This window comes from Somniosus microcephalus, chromosome 4, assembly GCF_052327205.1.
Source record: "Somniosus microcephalus isolate GS21.2 chromosome 4, FLI_Smic_1.0, whole genome shotgun sequence".
In the NCBI taxonomy this organism is placed as follows: domain Eukaryota; kingdom Metazoa; phylum Chordata; class Chondrichthyes; order Squaliformes; family Somniosidae; genus Somniosus; species Somniosus microcephalus.
The window spans coordinates 183438520-183458125 of record NC_140990.1 but is presented as its reverse complement, the minus strand read 5'-3'; the positions used below and the strand labels follow the sequence as shown (position 1 = coordinate 183458125).

General features: G+C 50.1%; 1 long non-coding RNA gene across 1 annotated transcript; it reads right to left on the bottom strand.

The window, feature by feature from the left end:
- Window positions 1-279: 279 nt before the first annotated feature.
- LOC147120053 (uncharacterized) lies at window positions 280-19249 on the bottom strand. The gene is made up of 3 exons (XR_015077845.1): window positions 17116-19249; window positions 5758-5890; window positions 280-582 (listed from the first exon to the last, which is right to left on the bottom strand). It is a non-coding gene; the product is annotated as an uncharacterized LOC147120053 (long non-coding RNA).
- Between the last annotated feature and the right edge of the window lie 357 nt (window positions 19250-19606).

Here is a 19606-nt window from a genome sequence, read left to right as displayed (position 1 = left end):
CTATAAACAGCGCACTTAGTGTGGGCAGCTCGACTGTTCCATTACAGTGAAGCCCAATCACTGAAACCAATCAGGCCTCCCACCGATAACATCAGCTGGGTGTTACAGACACCAGCAAACTATGCTCTTTACCAAAATTGCCCCGGGGTGTCTGCACTAAAATGTTATTGCATTTTTATCGCATTAGCCTGGGTGCATTTGTACCCCAGTCCCAGAATTGATAGGACATTACTCTCATCCACTACAAGAGACATATATGATATACGTGAGCTGTTTAAAGGGGAAGCGTGTCCTTTATTCAATAAAAACTGACTATAACTAGACCACACTAAATTGTATTTTTAGGTGCAGGGCAATATTCCAAGCTCGACCAATCCACCTAGTTACAGCGTTTTAAAATTGGATCCCATTTCTGATTGAAATCCTCTCCTTGGAGATTCAAAGGGTGTTTTGATAGAAGTTAGTCTGAGTTACATGAAGGGCTCTGGGAGGAGGTCTGCAAATATTGCTCAGGCTTGCTCGCCAAGAGGCAGACATTCCATCATGGTATCACTGAAAGACACGCCCATGGCCTGCAGAAGTCTAGAGAGAGAGCGAGAGAAAGAGAGGGGAAAAATTAATCAGTTTACTCTACATACCTTATTCAAGTTATAGAAAGCAATGTGACTATGTAGTGAAGTGGAACCCATCTGACAGACAATAAATTCATAGAGGCACAGAGTGATAGAATCATACAGCTCGGAAGGAGGTAATTCAGCCCATCGTGCTCTTTGAAAGAGCTATCCTCAGTCCCACTCCCCCGCTCTTTCCCCATAGCCCTGTAAAGTTTTTCCCTGTCATGTAAATATCTAATTCCCTTTTGAATGTTATTATTGAATCTGCTTCCACCACTCTTTCAGGCAGTGCATTCCAGATCACAACAACTCGTTGCTTAAAAGAATTTCTCCTCATCTCCCGCCCTGGATTTTTTACCAATTGCCTTAACTCTGTGTCCTCTGGTTACCGACACTCCTGCCAGTGGAAACAATTTCTCCCTATGTACTCGATCAAAACCCTTCATAATTTTGAACATCTCTATTAAATCTCCCCTTAACTTTCTCTGCTCTAATGGGAACAATCTCAGCTTCTCCAGACTCTCCAAATAACTGAAGTCCTTCAGCCCTGGTACCAATCTAGTAAATGTCTTCTGCACCCTCTCCAAGGCCTTGCCATCCTTCCTAATGTAGGCTGACCATACATACCAGTTTTCTGGGGACAGTCTCTGGATGAGGTACTGTGTCCCCAGGGAAACAATATCCTCGGAAGAGTCCCCGGTTCACAAAACTCATCCCCGAAGTGTACCCCTGGGCAGTGAGTCTACCCCTGGGCAGTGAGTCTACCCCCTGAGCTGCCAGTTTGCGGCTCTAAGGCTAAATTGAACAACAACTTGTACAATGGCCAGAGTGACTCCCTGCGCATGCGTGACTGGGCGGACTTTCTGCACATGTGCCGGTTGTTGTTTCTGACTTTCCGCCCGGGTTCGTGCTGCTGGGAGTACGGCAACCGGAGCGGGTGAGGGAGAGGCCACGGGGGAGGGCCCGGTCACACTCACAGGGGAAGGGAGGAGCGGGCTAATCCTAGACACTGTGGGGGGGGGGCGGGCGAGGAGTGGGGTCAGGTGTGACTGCAGTGTCACTGGGGGAGGGGTCAGGTGTGACCTCAGTCACTGGGGGAGGGGTCAGGTGTGACCGCAGTCACTGGGGGTCAGGGTCAGGTGTGACCTCAGTCTGGGGAAGGGGTCAGGTGTGACCTCAGTCACTGGGGGAGGGGTCAGGTGTGACCTCAGTCATGGGGGGAGGGGTCAGGTGTGACCTCAGTCTGGAGGAGGGGTCAGGTGTGAACTCAGTCACTGGGGGGAGGGGTCAGGTGTGACCTCAGTCTGGGGGAGGGGTCAGGTGTGACCTCAGTCACTGGGGGAGGGGTCAGGTGTGACCTCACTCACTGGGGGAGGGGTCAGGTGTGAGCTCAGTCACTGGGGGGGGCAGGTGTGAGCTCAGTCATGGGGAGGGGCAGGTGTGAGCTCAGTCACTGGGGGGGCAGGTGTGAGCTCAGTCACGGGGGGAGGGGCAGGTGTGAGCTCAGTCACTGGGGGGGCAGGTGTGAGCTCAGTCACGGGGGGGAGGGGCAGGTGCGAGCTCAGTCACTGGGGGGCAGGTGTGAGCTCAGTCACGGGGGGAGGGGCAGGTGTGAGCTCAGTCACTGAGGGGGGAGGGGTCAGGTGTGACCTCAGTCACTGTGGGGGAGGGGTCAGGTGTGAGCTCAGTCACTGGGGGGGGCAGATGTGAGCTCAGTCACTGGGGGAGGGGTCAGGTGTGACCTCAGTCACTGCAGGGGAGGGGTCAGGTGTGAGCTCAGTCACTGGGGGGAGGGGTCAGGTGTGACCGCAGTCACTGGGGGGAGGGGTCAGGTGTGACCGCAGTCACTGGGGGGGGGTCATGTGTGAGCTCAGTCACTGGGGGAGGGGTCAGGTGTGAGCTCAGTCACTGGGGGGAGGGGTCAGGTGTGAGCTCAGTCACTGGGGGGGGGGTGGTCATGTGTGAGCTCTGTCACTGGGGGAGGGGTCAGGTGTGACCGCAGTCACTGGGGGGGGGGTCAGGTGTGAGCTCAGTCACGGGGGGAGGGGTCAGGTGTGACCTCAGTCACTGGGGGGGGGCAAATGTGACCTCAGTCACTGGGGGAGGGGTCAGGTGTGACCTCAGTCACTGGGGGAGGGGTCAGGTGAGACCTCAGTCTGGGGGAGGGGTCAGGTGTGACCTCAGACACTGGGGTCAGGGTCAGGTGTGACCTCAGTCACTGGGGGAGGGGTCAGGTGTGACCGCAGTCACTGGGGGAGGGGTCAGGTGTGACCTCAGTCACTGGGGGAGGGGTCAGGTGTGACCTCAGACTAGGGGAGGGGTCAGGTGTGACCTCAGTCACTGGGGAGGGGTCAGGTGTGAGCTCAGTCACTGGGGGAGGGGTCAGGTGTGACCGCAGTCACTGGGGGAGGGGTCAGGTGTGACCGCAGTCACTGGGGGAGGGGTCAGGTGTGACCTCAGTCATGGGGGGAGGGGTCAGGTGTGACCTCAGTCTGGAGGAGGGGTCAGGTGTGAACTCAGTCACTGGGGGGAGGGGTCAGGTGTGACCTCAGTCTGGGGGAGGGGTCAGGTGTGACCTCAGTCACTGGGGGAGGGGTCAGGTGTGAGCTCAGTCACTGCGGGGGGGGCAGGTGTGAGCTCAGTCATGGGAAGGGGCAGGTGTGAGCTCAGTCACTGGGGGGGCAGGTGTGAGCTCAGTCACGGGGGGAGGGGCAGGTGTGAGCTCAGTCACTGGGGGGGCAGGTGTGAGCTCAGTCACGGGGGGAGGGGCAGGTGCGAGCTCAGTCACTGGGGGGCAGGTGTGAGCTCAGTCACGGGGGGAGGGGCAGGTGTGAGCTCAGTCACTGAGGGGGGGAGGGGTCAGGTGTGACCTCAGTCACTGTGGGGGAGGGGTCAGGTGTGAGCTCAGTCACTGGGGGGGGCAGATGTGAGCTCAGTCACTGGGGGAGGGGTCAGGTGTGACCTCAGTCACTGCAGGGGAGGGGTCAGGTGTGAGCTCAGTCACGGGGGGAGGGGTCAGGTGTGACCTCAGTCACTGGGGGGGGGCAAATGTGACCTCAGTCACTGGGGGAGGGGTCAGGTGTGACCTCAGTCACTGGGGGAGGGGTCAGGTGAGACCTCAGTCTGGGGGAGGGGTCAGGTGTGACCTCAGACACTGGGGTCAGGGTCAGGTGTGACCTCAGTCACTGGGGGAGGGGTCAGGTGTGACCGCAGTCACTGGGGGAGGGGTCAGGTGTGACCTCAGTCACTGGGGGAGGGGTCAGGTGTGACCTCAGACTAGGGGAGGGGTCAGGTGTGACCTCAGTCACTGGGGAGGGGTCAGGTGTGAGCTCAGTCACTGGGGGAGGGGTCAGGTGTGACCGCAGTCACTGGGGGAGGGGTCAGGTGTGACCGCAGTCACTGGGGGGAGGGGTCAGGTGTGACCTCAGTCTGGGGGAGGGGTCAGGTGTGACCTCAGTCACTGGGGGAGGGGTCAGGTGTGACCTCACTCACTGGGAGAGGGGTCAGGTGTGACTGCAGACACTGGGGGAGTGGTCAGGTGTGACCTCAGTCACTGGGGGGAGGGGTCAGGTGTGACCTCAGTCTGCGGGAGGGGTCAGGTGTGACCTCAGTCACTGGGGGAGTGGTCAGGTGTGACCTCAGTCACGGGGGGAGGGGTCAGGTGTGACCTCAGTCTGGGGGAGGGGTCATGTGTGAACTCAGTCACTGGGGGAGGGGTCAGGTGTGACCGCAGTCACTGGGGGAGGGGTCAGGTGTGACCGCAGTCACTGGGGGGAGGGGTCAGGTGTGACCTCAGTCTGGGGGAGGGGTCAAGTGTGACCTCAGTCACTGGGGGAGGGGTCAGGTGTGACCTCACTCACTGGGGGAGGGGTCAGGTTTGACCGCAGTCACTGGGGAGGGGTCAGGTGTGACCTCAGTCTGGGGGAGGGGTCAGGTGTGACCTCAGTCTGGGGGGAGAGGTCAGGTGCGACCTCAGTCTGGGGGAGGGGTCAGGTGTGACCTCACTCACTGGGGGAGGGGTCAGGTGTGACCTCAGTCTGGGGGAGGGGTCAGGTGTGACCGCAGTCACTGGGGGAGGGGTCAGGTGTGACCTCACTCACTGGGGGAGGGGTCAGGTTTGACCGCAGTCACTGGGGGAGGGGTCAGGTGTGACCTCAGTCTGGGGGGAGGGGTCAGGTGCGACCTCAGTCTGGGGGAGGGGTCAGGTGTGACCTCAGTCACTGGGGGAGGGGTCAGGTGTGACCTCAGTCTGGGGGAGGGGTCAGGTGTGACCGCAGTCACTGGGGGGGAGGGGTCAGGTGTGACCTCAGTCTGGGGCATGGGTCAGGTGTGACCGCAGTCACTGGGGGAGGGGTCAGGTGTGACCGCAGTCACTGCGGGGGGTCAGGTTTGACCTCAGTCACTGGGGGAGGGGCGGGTGTGACCGCAGTCACTGGGGGGAACATAACATACAAACATAATGTAGAATTCGCAAAATTGAACATTGTCCTATAAGGGTCTATTGGCAGAAAAGGCCTTAACTTTTAAAGACTGTTTTAAAAGAAGCCCAGAAAAAGGGACACACAAAATGGCCACCAGACCCCGTGACCAGCTTTTGGGACACTTTAAAAATGGTTCGTGCAGTCCCCAGACAGCTTTTTGTGGATTCAGCCCACAGTAGGTTCTGGAAGGCAGTTTCAGGGAAAACGAAACCAGACAGAGCCCCATACATATAGATTGGATGCAGATCCGATCAGATCAGCCTGTCGATAAAGGCCATCAAAATGTTTACCCAGACAAAGGGAAACAGTTTCATATTCATAGGGGGAACATCAAGCACCGTTTTAAGACATCAGAAGGACATTAAAGACAATACAGGGTTGTCCCAGACCAGAGATGGCAGTTACCGGCCATCCCAAAGATACATTAAAAAACGAAGACTACCCCGCTGTGCTAAAAGCCCGCCAAAAGTTAAACAAAGACTAAGCTTGATTTGGCGGGAGATAAGGGCTTCTTTGAGAAGTATAACTGGAGCCCCGGGGTAACCATCGGGAGATCATCGACAAACCCCGGGCCGTTGACGAGACAAAGGACAGTAGCCCTCCAGAAGAAACCTATCTGAAAATGGTAAACTAGCTGGGCTCTGCGAAGAAACCTATCTAACCATGGTCAAATAGTTGGTCTCCGTCCATGCCGACGTCCAGGCCTGCCATCATCCAGCCTGTCTGTGACCTTCACCTCGAGGAAGAAGAGAGAGTGTTGCAGCCCGCAGCGTTGATCACGTGGAGACAAGACACCTGAGAGGATCAAAACGCAGACCATTCAAAATCTTATACTTTCTCATTGGATTGGTGAGCATGTTTCTGGCCCCTCATAATCTGATCTAGCTAGGCTTAGGGGGTGGGCATTTTGGGTATAATTAATTATGAGTTGGTGTCCCTCGATGTTCCGTGTGTTTCCCCATTTCGAGATGACTTTTGTAAAGTATAACATGCCTGTATATATGTTGGTTAGTACTGTATTATGATTTGTTTTTCCCTCCCATGTACCTTATTGGCTTACATTCAATTTGTTCCTTTATGCAATAAAATTTCATTTTGTTTTCATTAAACCTGATCTATAGAGTATTCTCTACATTGTAGTTCCTGCCTCAAAGTCCAGTGTATAGAACCTAAGGGGCGAGTGGGTCGAACCACTCAAGGTTTTTACTGTGCAAGAGAGAGAGGCCTCTAGAGAGAGAAACCTCAGCGATCGAAAACCCCTTACAATAAGAAATAGGAGCAGGAGTAGGCCATTCGGCCCTTCGAGCCTGCTCCGCCATTCAATGAGGTCATAGCTGATCTTCTGCCTCAACTCCATTCACCGACCCTATTGCCATATCCCTTGATGCCCTTACTAGTCAGAAATCTATCGACCTCTGTTTTGAATATACCCAATGACTGAGCCTCCATAGCCCTCTGAGGTAGAGAATTCCAAAGACTCACCACTCTCTGTGTGAAGAAATTTCTTCTCATCTCAGTCCTGAATGGCCTACCCTTTATCTTGAGGCTGTGGCCCCTGGTTCCAGACTCCCCAGCTAAGGGAAACATTCTCCCAGCATCCATCCTATCAAGCCCTGTAATAATTTTGTATGTTTCAATGAGATCCCCTCTCATTCTTCTGAATTCAAGAGAATACAGGCCTAGTTTACTCAATCTCTTCTCAAACAACAGTCCCACTACCCAGGAATCAATCTCGTGAACCTTCGTTGCACTCCCTCTATGGCAAGTATATCCTTCCTTAGGTAAGGAGACCAAAATTGTACACAGTATTCCAGGTTTGGTCTTACCAAGACCGTATATAATTGGAGTAAGACTGCATTACTCCTATACTCAAATCCTCTTGTAATGAAGGCCAGCATACCATTTGCCTTCCAAATGGCTTGCTGCACCTGCACATTCACTTTCAGTGACTCATGTACAAGGACACCCAGGTCCCTTTGAGCATCTGCATTCCCCAATCTTTCACCATGTAATGAAATCTGTTTGTCTTGCCTGTATTCGTTTTGCACTCATGTATATTACCCTCCCCCACATGGTGTATAGTTTCACTTCCTCTTTCCTGACTAACCTGGAAGGTTCCAGGTCTTGGCTCTTGGCTCCACCCCTGACTTCTCTTACTTAAAGATCCCAAGATCTGTATGACTCATTCCTGTGAGCCAGTCGGTGTGTTGAGATGTTAGCTCTGATCTTAGTGATTAAAAGCCAACTTGTTAAAGTCTATAACTTCTAGTTTTGTGGTTATTGAAGGCACATCAATTTTAATCACTAAAGAATACTAGGATGGATCGACTCCTAAAACCAGAGCATCTGGACTTGGATCCACATTCTGCTGAAGCATCAAATCAATTTGGACACTGGCTCAAATGCTTCAAACTCTTCGTGAGGGCCTCATCCGCTAGTGAGGTAGATAAACTGAGTCTACTGACTACTTGCGTTAGTCATCGGATTTATTCGTTCATCCGGGATGCCACCTCTTACACGGAGGCCATCACTATCCTGAAGGCCCAATACCAGAGGCCAGTAAACGAAGTGTACGCCAGACATCTGCTGGCTACACGCAGGCAGCGACCAGAGGAATCAATGGACGATTTCTTACAGGGCCTAAAGGACCTGGTCCGGGACTGTAACTGCAAGGCCGTGATGGCCAATGCGTACTCTGACGAATTGGTCCGCGATTCCTTCATCACGGGCCTCAAATCAAATTATATCCGGCAGAGACTGCTGGAGGAGGAGGTCCTGGACTTAAAAAAGGCAGTGGCCACTGCGCGATCGCTGGACGTGGCCCAGAAAAACTCTGACTCTTATTCTTCCGGCCATGCGGCCCTCACCACCTCGTGCGTGCCGAGGGGGCCGCCATCTTGGAATCAGCCATCTTCCCCATCCAGGTCTCAGACCAGCTCTACGCCGCCGGAGTCCCCACACAGAAGTTCATCCAGGAGTCCTACTACAGCGGCAACGTCTCGAGGCCCGAAATGCTACTTCTGCGGCCAGGCCAAGCACCCCAGACAACGATGCCCAGCGAAGGACGCTACATGCTTCAAATGTAAGAAAAGGGGGAATCCGATTTCCAACTCCGTCACCGCCTCGTGCGTGCCGTGCGGGCCGCCATCTTGGGATCCGCCATCTTTTCCCGACTCAACGGCCGCCCAGGGCCCAACAGTGGCTTCGATCACAGTGGATCAATCCAGGCCACACCCGTTGACAAAATCCATGATGGACATACAGGTAAACGGGAATTTAACAAAATGTTTAATTGACTGTGGGAGTACCGAGAGTTTTATCCACCCTAGCCTGGTACGGCAGCACTCATTAACGGTAACCCCTACACGGTGCAGAATTGCTATGGCTGCTAAGCCCCACACTTCGGACATTTTGGGCTACCGTGTGGTAACACTGACTGTAAAAGGCACGGACTACAAGGATTTTAAACTCCTCATGATGCCAGAACTCTGTGTTAATGTAATCTTGGGCCTGGACTTCCAGTGCCACCACGAAAGTGTCACGCTAGCAAATGGCGGGTCCCAGCCGCCACTCACAGTCTGTGACCTATCAACCTTAAAAATCAGCCCGCCCTCTTTATTCGCTAATCTTGCTCCGAACTGTAGGCCCATAGCGACCAAAAGTAGATGGTACGGTCTGGAAGACAGACACTTTATCAAGGCGGAAGTGGACAGACTCCTGCGGGAAGGCATTATTGAATGCAGTACCAGTCCGTGGCGTGCCCAAGTAGTCATAGTTAAAAATAGCGAAAAGAAACGGATGGTAATTGACTACAGCCAGACTGTTAATATTTATACCCAGCTGGACGCCTACCCTTTACCCCGCATATCAGAAATGGTCAACCAGATTGCGCAATACCGAGTCTTCTCGACTATCGACCTCAAATCCGCGTATCACCAGCTCCCCATTAGAGCGGAGGACCGCCCATACACTGCCTTTGAGGCGAACGGACACCTCTATCATTTTCTCAGAGTGCCCTTTGGGGTAACAAATGGGGTCTCGGTCTTCCAACGTGAGATGGACTGCATGGTTGACGAGAATAAACTACAAGCTACCTACCCCTATCTGGACAATGTCACTATCTGCGGGCACAACCAGCAAGGCCACGATCTAAATCTTGCGAGATTTTAAAAAACTGCCCTAAAGCTGAATCTAACCTACAACGAAGACAAATGTGTCTTCAACACAACCCGTCTCTGTATCCTCGGCTGTGTGGTGGAAGATGGGGTAATTGGACCGGACCCTGACCGATTACGCCCCCTAAAGGAACTGCCCCTGCCACACAATCCCAAAGCTTTAAAAAGGTGCCTGGGATTTTTTTCGTATTATGCCCAATGGGTGTCCAATTACTCTGATAAGGCCCGACCCCTCATTAAATCGACGTCCTTCCCACTATCAGCTGAAGCTTGGGAGGTTTTCACCAGTATCAAACAGGACATTGAAAGGGCTGCACTGTGTGCAGTGGATGAAAGCATTCCCTTTCAAGTCGAAAGCGATGCATCAGACTTTGCCTTAGCTGCGACCGTCAATCAGGCTGGGAGACCTGTGGCCTTCTTCTCCCGAACCCTTCAGGGACCTGAAATCAGGCACTCTTCTGTCGAGAAGGAGGCACAGGTTATAGTGGAGGCAGTGCGGCACTGGAGACACTACCTAGCCGGCAAACGTTTCACCCTGCTCACCGACCAGCGGTCGGTGGCTTTCATGTTTAATAACAAACAAAGGGGGAAAATCAAGAATGACAAAATACTCAGGTGGAGGATCGAACTATCCACGTTCGACTATGATATTATGTACAGGCCGGGAGCCCTTAATGAACCCCCAGACGCCCTATCGCGGGGAACGTGTGCCAGCATTCATACGGACAAATTACAGGGTCTCCACAACGACCTCTGTCACCCTGGGGTCACCCGACTATACCATTTTATAAAGTCCCGCAATCTGCCCCCCTCCATCGAGGAGGTCAGGGCAATGACCAGAGCCTGCCGCATCTGTGCGGAATGCAAGCCTCGTTTCTACAGGCCTGACCGTGCACACCTTATCAAAGCCACACGGCCATTCGAGCGCCTAAGTCTGGACTTCAAGGGACCCCTTCCCTCTGCTGACCGTAACGTATACTTCCTCAATATCATCGATGAATATTCCCGCTTCCCCTTTGCCATTCCCTGCCCAGACATGACCAGTGCCACGGTCATCAAGTGTCTCTGTAATCTATTCTGCATGTTTGGCATGCCGAACTACATACACAGCGATAGGGGGATCTCATTTATGAGTGACGAACTGCGCCAGTTCTTGCTCTCAAAGGGGATAGCCACTAGCAGAACCATTAGCTACAACCCCCGGGGTAATGGGCAAGTGGAAAGGGAGAATGCTACTGTTTGGAAGGCTGTCACGTTAGCCTTAAAGTCAAAAGGCCTTCCGACCTCCAGCTGGCAGGAAGTCCTCCCAGACGTGCTCCACTCCATAAGGTCTCTGTTATGTACAGCCACTAACGCTACCCCTCACGAAAAGATGTTCGTTTTCCCCCGGAAATCCACCTCGGGCATATCTCTACCCGCGTGGCTGACGTCTCCGGGGACAGTACTATTGTGGAAGCACGTGAGAGGCCATAAAACGGACCCCCTTGTGGAAAAGGTACAGCTCCTCCATGCAAACCCTCAGTACGCCTATATCGAATACTCTGACGGGCAAGAGGACACTGTTTCCATAAAAGACCTCGCTCCCTTGGGGAGCGGAGAGAACGATGAGAGACTACCCGAGGAAGGCCTACACCAAAAAGAGACAGGACGCCCAGAGGTATCAATACCCAACTTTAACCTGGAGGACACTGCAGATAACCTGGAAGACACTGCGGAGGCCCGGACAGCGGAGGAACCAGAATCCACTCCCCTAGAGGCACCCCAACCGGCTTTGCGCCGATCACTGAGAACCGCAAAACCTCCTGACAGACTCACTTATACCAACTTTTAAGAAACATCACCCCGATGGATTAAATCTAAAGAAGGGGTGAATGTAATGAAATCTGTTTGTCTTGCCTGTATTCGTTTTGCACTCATGTATATTACCCTCCCCCACACGGTGTATAGTTTCACTTCCTCTTTCCTGACTAACCTGGAAGGTTCCAGGTCTTGGCTCTTGGCTCCGCCCCTGACTTCTCTTACTTAAAGATCCCAAGATCTGTATGACTCATTCCTGTGAGCCAGTCGGTGTGTTGAGATGTTAGCTCTGATCTTAGTGATTAAAAGCCAACTTGTTAAAGTCTATAACTTCTAGTTTTGTGGTTATTGAAGGCACATCACACCATTTACGAAATACTCTGCCTTTCTGTTTTTTCTACCAAAGTGGATAACTTCACATTTATCCACGTTATATTCCATCTGCCATGTTCTCGCCCACTCACTGAGCCTGTCGAGATCCCCTTGAAGCCTTTTCACATCCCCTTCGCAACTGACACTGCCACCTAGCTTTGTATCATCAGCAAATTTGGAAATGTTACATTTAGTCCCCTCATCCAAATCATTGCTATAGATTGTGAATAGCTGGGGTCCAAGCACCAATCCTTGCGGTACCCCACTAGTCACAGCCTGCCATCCTGAAAAAGACCCATTTATCCCTACTCTTTGTTTTCTGTCTGTTAACCAATTCTCAATCCATGCCAGTATATTACCCCCAATTCCATGTGCCTTAATTTTGTTCACCAACCTCTTGTGTGGGACCTTATCGAAGGTCTTCTGAAAATCCAGATACACCACATCTACCGGATTCCCCTTTGTCTACTCCACTAGTTACATCCTCAAAAAACTCCAGTAGGTTTGTCAAACAGGATTTCCCTTTCATAAATCCATGTTGACTCTGCCCAATATTACTATTAGTTTCTAAGTGCCCAGTTATTGCATCCTTTATAATAGATTCCAGCATTTTCCCAACTACTGATGTGAGGCTAACAGGTCTGTAGTTCCCCGTTTTCTCTCTCCCTCCTTTCTTAAATAGTGGGGTTACATTTGCTATCCTCCAATCTGCAGGAACCGTTCCTGAATCTGTAGAATTTTGGAAGATGACAACCTATGCATCCACTATTCCAATGGCCACCTCTTTCAAAACCTTAGGATGTAGGTCATCCGGTCCTTGGGGTTTAGCGACTTTTAGTCCCATTAATTTTGCAAGTACTGTTTTTTTACTAATAATAATTTCTTTAAGTTCCTCATTCTCGTCACACCCTTGGTTTTCTCGTATTCCTGGAAGGTTTTTTGTGTCTTCCTCCGTGTAGACAGAAACAAAGTATTTATTTAATTTCTCGCCATTTCCTCATTCCCCATTATAAATTCTCCCGTCTCTGACTGTAAAGGACCTACATTTACCTTCGCCAGTCTTTTCCTTTCACATACCTTTAGATGGTTTTACAATCCGTTTTTATATTTTTCGCTAGTTTGTGCTCATATTCCATTTTCCCTTTCTTTATCAATTTCTTGGTCCCCCTTTGCTGATTTCTAAAAAGATCCCAATCCTCAGCCTGACCACTTTTTCTGGCAACTTTATAAGCTTCCTCCTTTGTCTTAATACTTAATTTCTTTTGTTAGCCATGGTTGGATCACTTTTCCTTTTGGGTTTTTATGCCCTGGAGGAATATATGTTTGTTGCAAATTACGCATTATTTCCTTGAATGTTAGCCATTGTATGTCCACCTTCATACCTTTTAGTGTAGTCTCCCAATCTACCATGGCCAACTTATCCCTCATACTCTTGTAGTTTCCTCTGTTTAGATTGAAGACCTTAGTTTCAGATTGGACTACATCACTCTCAAACTTAATGTAAAATTCAATCACATTATGGTCACTTGTCCCTAAAGACCCCTTTACCACAAGATTATTGATTAGCCCTTTCTCATTACACCGTACCAGATCCAGAATAGCCTGTTCCCTGGTTGGTTCCTCCACATAATGATCCAGGAAACCATCTCGCATGCATTCCACGAATTCGTCCTCCACACCATTAGTGGTAATTTGATTTGCCCAGTCAATATGTAGATTAAAGTCCCCCATGATTACCGTATTGCCCTTGTTACATTCACTTCTAATCTCTTGATTGATGCTGTGCCCTACATTACCATTACTGTTTGGCGGCCTATTGTAGAAGTGCCTTACTTCTTAGCTCTGGGTAATGACTCAATACACACTTGGATTCGTCAGACGGACAGGCCTTTTATTTAACTTCTCTTGCAAGGGGAATCAGCACCTCCACTCAAGGGGTGAGGCTACTATTCCAATGATACAGTGTAAACGTTCTATATTTATACAGTGTAACAAACAAGTTTGATTGAAATCCCTTTGTTCCTCTATCAGGATACATTTTAGATTAATCATCAGGTAGAAATAACATATTGACAGAAGGATCCTGGACACATAAGTCAACCGTTAATCTATAACAGGGCATGAATCGTGTAACCGGAGGTCCTCTTTAATCATATATAAGGGAGGCAAGCTTTGCTTTCGGTCACAAGTTATCAGGTCATTGGTACATCAAAGAAACTCATTATTCCACTTCTACATTCTCATTAGGTGGGTAGACATCTGTTCCTGGCTGCAGTCCGAGTACTTACAATAGCTCTAGTTACACATCGACACTTGCCCAGTGTCAAGTCTGAAAACTTTTACCCAGCAAGCACTTGAAATTAACCCCTTATATCATGTAGATTTCCTCACTATACACAACTCCCACCAATGTTTTCTGCCCTTTGCTGTTTCTTAGCTCCACCCAAACAGATTCCAGTTCTACATCATGATCTGCCGAGCCAAGATCTTTTATCTCTACCGTACCAATCTCATCCCTTATTAACAGCGCTACACCACCTCCTTTTCCTTTTTGTCTGTCCTTCCTAAATGTTGAGTACCCAGGCTTTGGTTACCCTGCAATCATGTCTCTGTAATGGCAATTACATCATACCCATTTACTCCAATAGTGCCATTAATTCATCCACCTTGTTGCGAATGCTACGTGCATTTTGATAAAGTGCCTTCAACTTTGCCTGTTTAATATTTTTCTGCACTTTGACCCTCTTTACTGTTGGCCTTTGTTTCTGCTCCCTGTTATGTTCATTAATAACTAGTCATTTTCATTATGAACAGCTAGCTTCTAGCCAGTCACTTTATTCATGAGTGGGGTGCTGGAACTCTCCGTGGAGCATGTACCACTGGCTGAGCATTCTCCTTTAGCTGGATCTTGTAAATGAATGGTAGAACTCCAAATCCTTTGAACACATCCTGGAAATTACTCATTACAGAATCCACCGAGTCACCTGGTCTGCTTATGGCACAGTTTATACGGTAGGCTCTCTTGACCAGTTCTAAGTCCTCACAAGCTTTGTCACCTAGTAGTGAATCAAGTCCTTCAGCCACAACAGAAAACATGAGATGATGCACTTTGTCTTTGACTGTCACTTTAAGTCTGCATACACCTAAGCTATCTATTTTCTGTCCATTATAGTTCTTCAGTAGTACTGACTGTTTCTGTATTTTGGGCTTTTCTTTCATATTTTTAATGTCACTCATACTGATTAAGTTTGCTTTTGCCCCAGTGTCTAGTTTCAATGTAACTAATGCTCCATTTACCTGCAGTGACATTATCCATTTGTCCTCTTTTACTGCATTAACTTTATGTTCAGCATTGTCCATTCCTGAGGGCTGCACATATTCTGTATCCTTTTTGATATTGTCACATGACACCATTCGTACAAAAAATGTCTCACTTAAATCAGTGTCCTCAATCACATTGACTTGGACTTGTTGCCCTTTCTTTGTTTTTACTTTTGAAAAGCATTGTTTGGCAAAGTGATTCTTTCCATTACATTTTGTGCACATTTTTCCAAACGCTGGGCATTGTCGTGACTGGTGTTTGTAACCACAGCGTTTACAATTAAAAATTCCTTCCTCCGATTGCTTTTCATTTCTGTTCTGCCCATGTTTCTTCCCTTTGTAGGACACAGCACCGACAGCAGCACTATCACTTACTACAATCGCATCATTATTAATTTCACTGAAAGTCTTTGCGTGCTTTTGAGCTAGCTCACTGGCTTGGCATATTTTCACAGCATTTTCCAATGTTAGTTCGGTTTCTCTCAACAGACGTTCCCTGACTTTTTATCATGAATACCAAACACAATCTGGTCACGAATCATGGATGATTTCAGCTCAGAGAAATTACATGTCTGTGCTTTCAGTTTCAGATCGGTCATAAAGCTATCAAAAGTCTCATTTTGCTGCTGTGCCCATGAACAGAACACGTATCTCTCATAGGTCTCGTTCTTTTTGGGAGAACAATGTGTATCAAATTTCTTTAGCACATCTTCCAATTTTTTTCTGTTCTCCTCTTGATCAAAAACAAATGTATTAAATACCTCTATCACCTGTGGGCCTGCAACCATGAGCAGCAACGCTATTTTCCTTGCATCTGGCTTCGTACCGAATCCGATGGCAGCAATGTAGAGTTCGAATTGTTGTTTGAAAGTCCGCCAATTGCAGTCGACATTCCCCGTGAGTTTCAAACCCTCCGGTGGCTTCAAAGTCTCCATGTCGCGTTTCACAATATTCAGCAGATTTTACCAATCCTGGTACCATGTTATGTTCATTAATAACGAGTCGTTTTCATTATGAACAGCTAGCTTCTAGCTAGTCACTTTATTCATGCCATGTGGACTTCTACAGCATCCATTTTAACTACTGCCTTCTGGGTAGCCTACTCTTATATACATACAGCTCTACAGCTCCACCTAGTGTACCATTCTAGAATGACAGGTTACTGATCACTACACTCCCTACTAGTTTTGCTGACTACTTTTCTAACTTGCACTTCCAGCTTTGTTTCTCTTCATTCTGGGCCCACACTTAGGTTTCCAGTCCCCTGACAAACTAACTTAAATCCTTGCCAACAGCACTAGCAAACCCCCCTGCGAGGATGTTGGTCCCGTTTCTGCCGAGGTGTAACCCGTCCAGCTTCTACAGGTCCCACCTTCCCCAGAATCAGTCCCAATGCTTCAGGAATTTAAATCCCTCCCTCCTACACCATCTCTCCAGCCATGCATTCATCTGGTCTATTCTCCTATTTCTGCTCTCGCTGGCACGTGGCTAAAGGATTACTACCTTTGAGGTCCTGCTTTTTAATTTATTTCCTAACTCCCTATATTCTGCTTGCAGGACCTCATCCCTCTTTCTACCTATGTCATTGGTACTGATATGGACCACGACCTCTGGCTGTTCACCCTCCCCCTTCATATTGTCCTGTAGCCGCTCAGTGACTCCCTTGATCCTGGCACCAGGGAGGCAACATACCATCCTGGAGTCACGTCTGCGGCCACAGAAAAGTCTATCTGTTCCCCTTACAATAGAATCCCCCATCACTATTGCTTTCCCATTCATTTTCCTCCCCTCCTGTGCAGCTGAGCCACTCATAGTGCCATGGACTTGGCTCTTTCTGCATTCCCCTGAGAAACCATTTCCCCCAGCAGTATCAAAAATGGAAAATCTGTTGGAGAGGGAGATGGACCCAGGGGACTCCTGCACTACTTTCCTAGTTCTTTTACTCTGTCTGGCGGTCACCCATTCCCTGTCTGCCTGTGCACTCTTTACCTGCGGTGTGACCACCTCATTAAATGTGCTATCCACAAAGATCTCAGCCTCGCGGATGCTCCACAGTGACTCCAGCTGCAGCTCCAGCTCCGAAACACAGATGTCGAGTAGCTGCAGCTGGAGACACTCCCTGCACACGTGTTCACCCTGGACACCGAAAGTGTCCCTGACTTCCCACATAGCACAGGAGGAGCACTCCACTCTGCTGAGCTGCCCTGCCATGTCCTACCCTTAATTTACTCCCTTTACTTCCTTTAAATTAAAGAATATTAAATATGCTAGGGACCTTACTTCAATTTAAACATTACTTACTCTAAACTAGAGTCCTTACTTTTACTTTAACGACTGGACTGTAGAAATACTCACCAGGTCCTACTGACCAATCAGCTCCTTCCCTTGTGCTGGCGTCACTTTTAATCTTTGATGTCACTTTCAAATGTTGCCTGTTTTGGTCCGTTCTCGCTGTTGCTCCCAATAGCTTGGTCTGGGCCTCGAGCCTCAGGCTTTATTTCCTTGCTCCTCCTTCGCCTGTTCCCTCACAAGTCGGTCCGCACTCGGTCTGGGCCTCGAGCCTCGGGCTTTATTTCTTCGTTCCTCCTTTGCATGTTCCCTCACAGGTCAGTCCGCTCTCGCTGCTGCTCCCAATAACTCGGTCTGGACCTCGAGTCTCGGGCTTTATTTCCTCGCTCCTCCTTCGCCTGTTCCCTCACAAGTTGATTTGCTCTCGCTGCTGACATGGATCAGCTGTGCCCTCAGTCACTGGGGGAGGGGTCGGTTGTGACCTCAGTCACTGGGGGGAGGGGTCAGGTGTGACCCCAGTCACTGGGGGAAGGGTCAGGTGTGACCTCAGTCACTGGGGGGAGGGGTCAGGTGTGACCCCAGTCAGTGAGGGGTAGGCGGGTGAGGTGTGAACTCAGTAACTGGGGGAGGGGTCAGGTGTGACCTCAGTCACTGGGGGGAGTGGTCAGGTGTGACATCTGTCACTGGGGGAGGGGTCAGGTGTGACCTCAGTCCCTGTGGGGCAGGGGGTCATGTGTGGCCTCAGTCACTGAGGGGTGGGCGGGTCAGGTGTGACCTCAATAACTGGAGGAGGGGTCAGGTGTGACCGCAGTCACTGAGGGGAGGGGTCACGTGTGACCTTAGTACCTGTGGGGGATGGGTCATGTGAGGCCTCAGTCACTGAGGGGAGGAGGGGTCAGGTGTGACCGCAGTCACTGGGGGAGGGGTCAGGTGTGACCGCAGTCACTGGGGGAGGGGTCAGGTGTGACCGCAGTCACTGGGGGAGGGGTCAAGTGTGACCGCAGTCACTGGGGGAGGGGTCAGTTGTGAACTCAGTCACTGGGGGGGGGGGGCGGTGTGACCGCAGTCACTGAGGGAGGGGTCAGGTGTGACCACAGTCACTGGGGGAGGGGTCAGGTGTGACCACAGTCACTGGGGGAGGGGTCAGGTGTGACCACAGCCACTGGGGGAGGGGTCAGGTGTGATCGCAATCACTGGGGGAGGGGTCAGGTGTGACCGCAGTCACTGAGTGGGGGAGGGGACAGGTGTGACCGCAGTCACTGGGGGAGGGGTCAGGTGTGACTGCAGTCACTGGGGGAGGGGTCAGGTGTGACCGCAGTCACTGGGGGAGGGGTCAGATGTGACCGCAGTCACTGGGGGAGGGGTCAGGTGTGACCGCAGTCAATGTGCGGGGTGGCGGGGGGGGCGGGGGGTGCCAAAGGGAGGGTCAGGTTTCTCAATGCACTTCAACAGTGTGACCTCTCATCTGCAGTAATTATTTGCATTTGTAGTATATGTGTGCAATTGTTAAAATATCCGCCTCAGTATCCTGCGTAACCTACATTTCCATCCGTACTACATTGCTGTGCACCCACCCTGTGTGTCCCCGGATTCAGTTTAGAAAACACGGCTCAGTAACATGGCTCAGTAACACAGTGCATTGACACGGCTCAGTAACATGGCTCAGTAATATAGTGCATTAACACGGCTCAGTAACATGGCTCAGTAACATAGAGCATCAACACGGCTCAGTAACATAGTGCATTAACATGCCTCAGCAACACGACTCAGTAACATAGAGCATTAACATGGCTCAGTAAAATAGCTCTGTAACATAGAGCATTAACATGGCTCAGTAACATAGCTCAGTAACATAGTGCATTAACATGGCTCAGTAACATAGTGCATTAACACGGCTCAGTAACATAGCTCAGTAACATAGGGAATTAACATGGCTCAGTAACATAGTGCATTAACACGGCTCAGTAACTTAGCTCAGTAACATAGGGCATTAACATGGCTCAGTAACATAGTGCATTAACATAGCTCAGTAACATAGCTCAGTAACTTAGTGCATTAACACGGCTCAGTAACATAGCTCAGTAACATAGTGCATCCACACGGCTCAGTAACATAGCTCAGTAACATAGTGCATCCACACGGCTCAGTAACATGGCTCAGTAACATAGGGCAATAACATGACTCAGTAACATGGCTCAGTAACATAGAGCATTAACACGGCTCAGTAACATAGCTCAGTAACATAGTGCATTAACACGGCTCAGTAACATGGCTCAGTAACATAGAGCATTAACACGGCTCAGTAACATAGCTCAGTAACATAGTGCGTCCACACGGCTCAGTAACATTGCTCAGTAACATAGTGCATTGACACGGCTCAGTAAAATGGCTCAGTAATATAGTGCATTAACACGGCTCAGTAACATGGCTCAGTAACATAGAGCATTAACACGGCTCAGTAACATAGTGTATTAACATGGCTCAGTAACACGTCTCAGTAACATAGAGCATTAACACGGCTCAGTAACATGGCTCAGTAACATAGTGCATTAACACG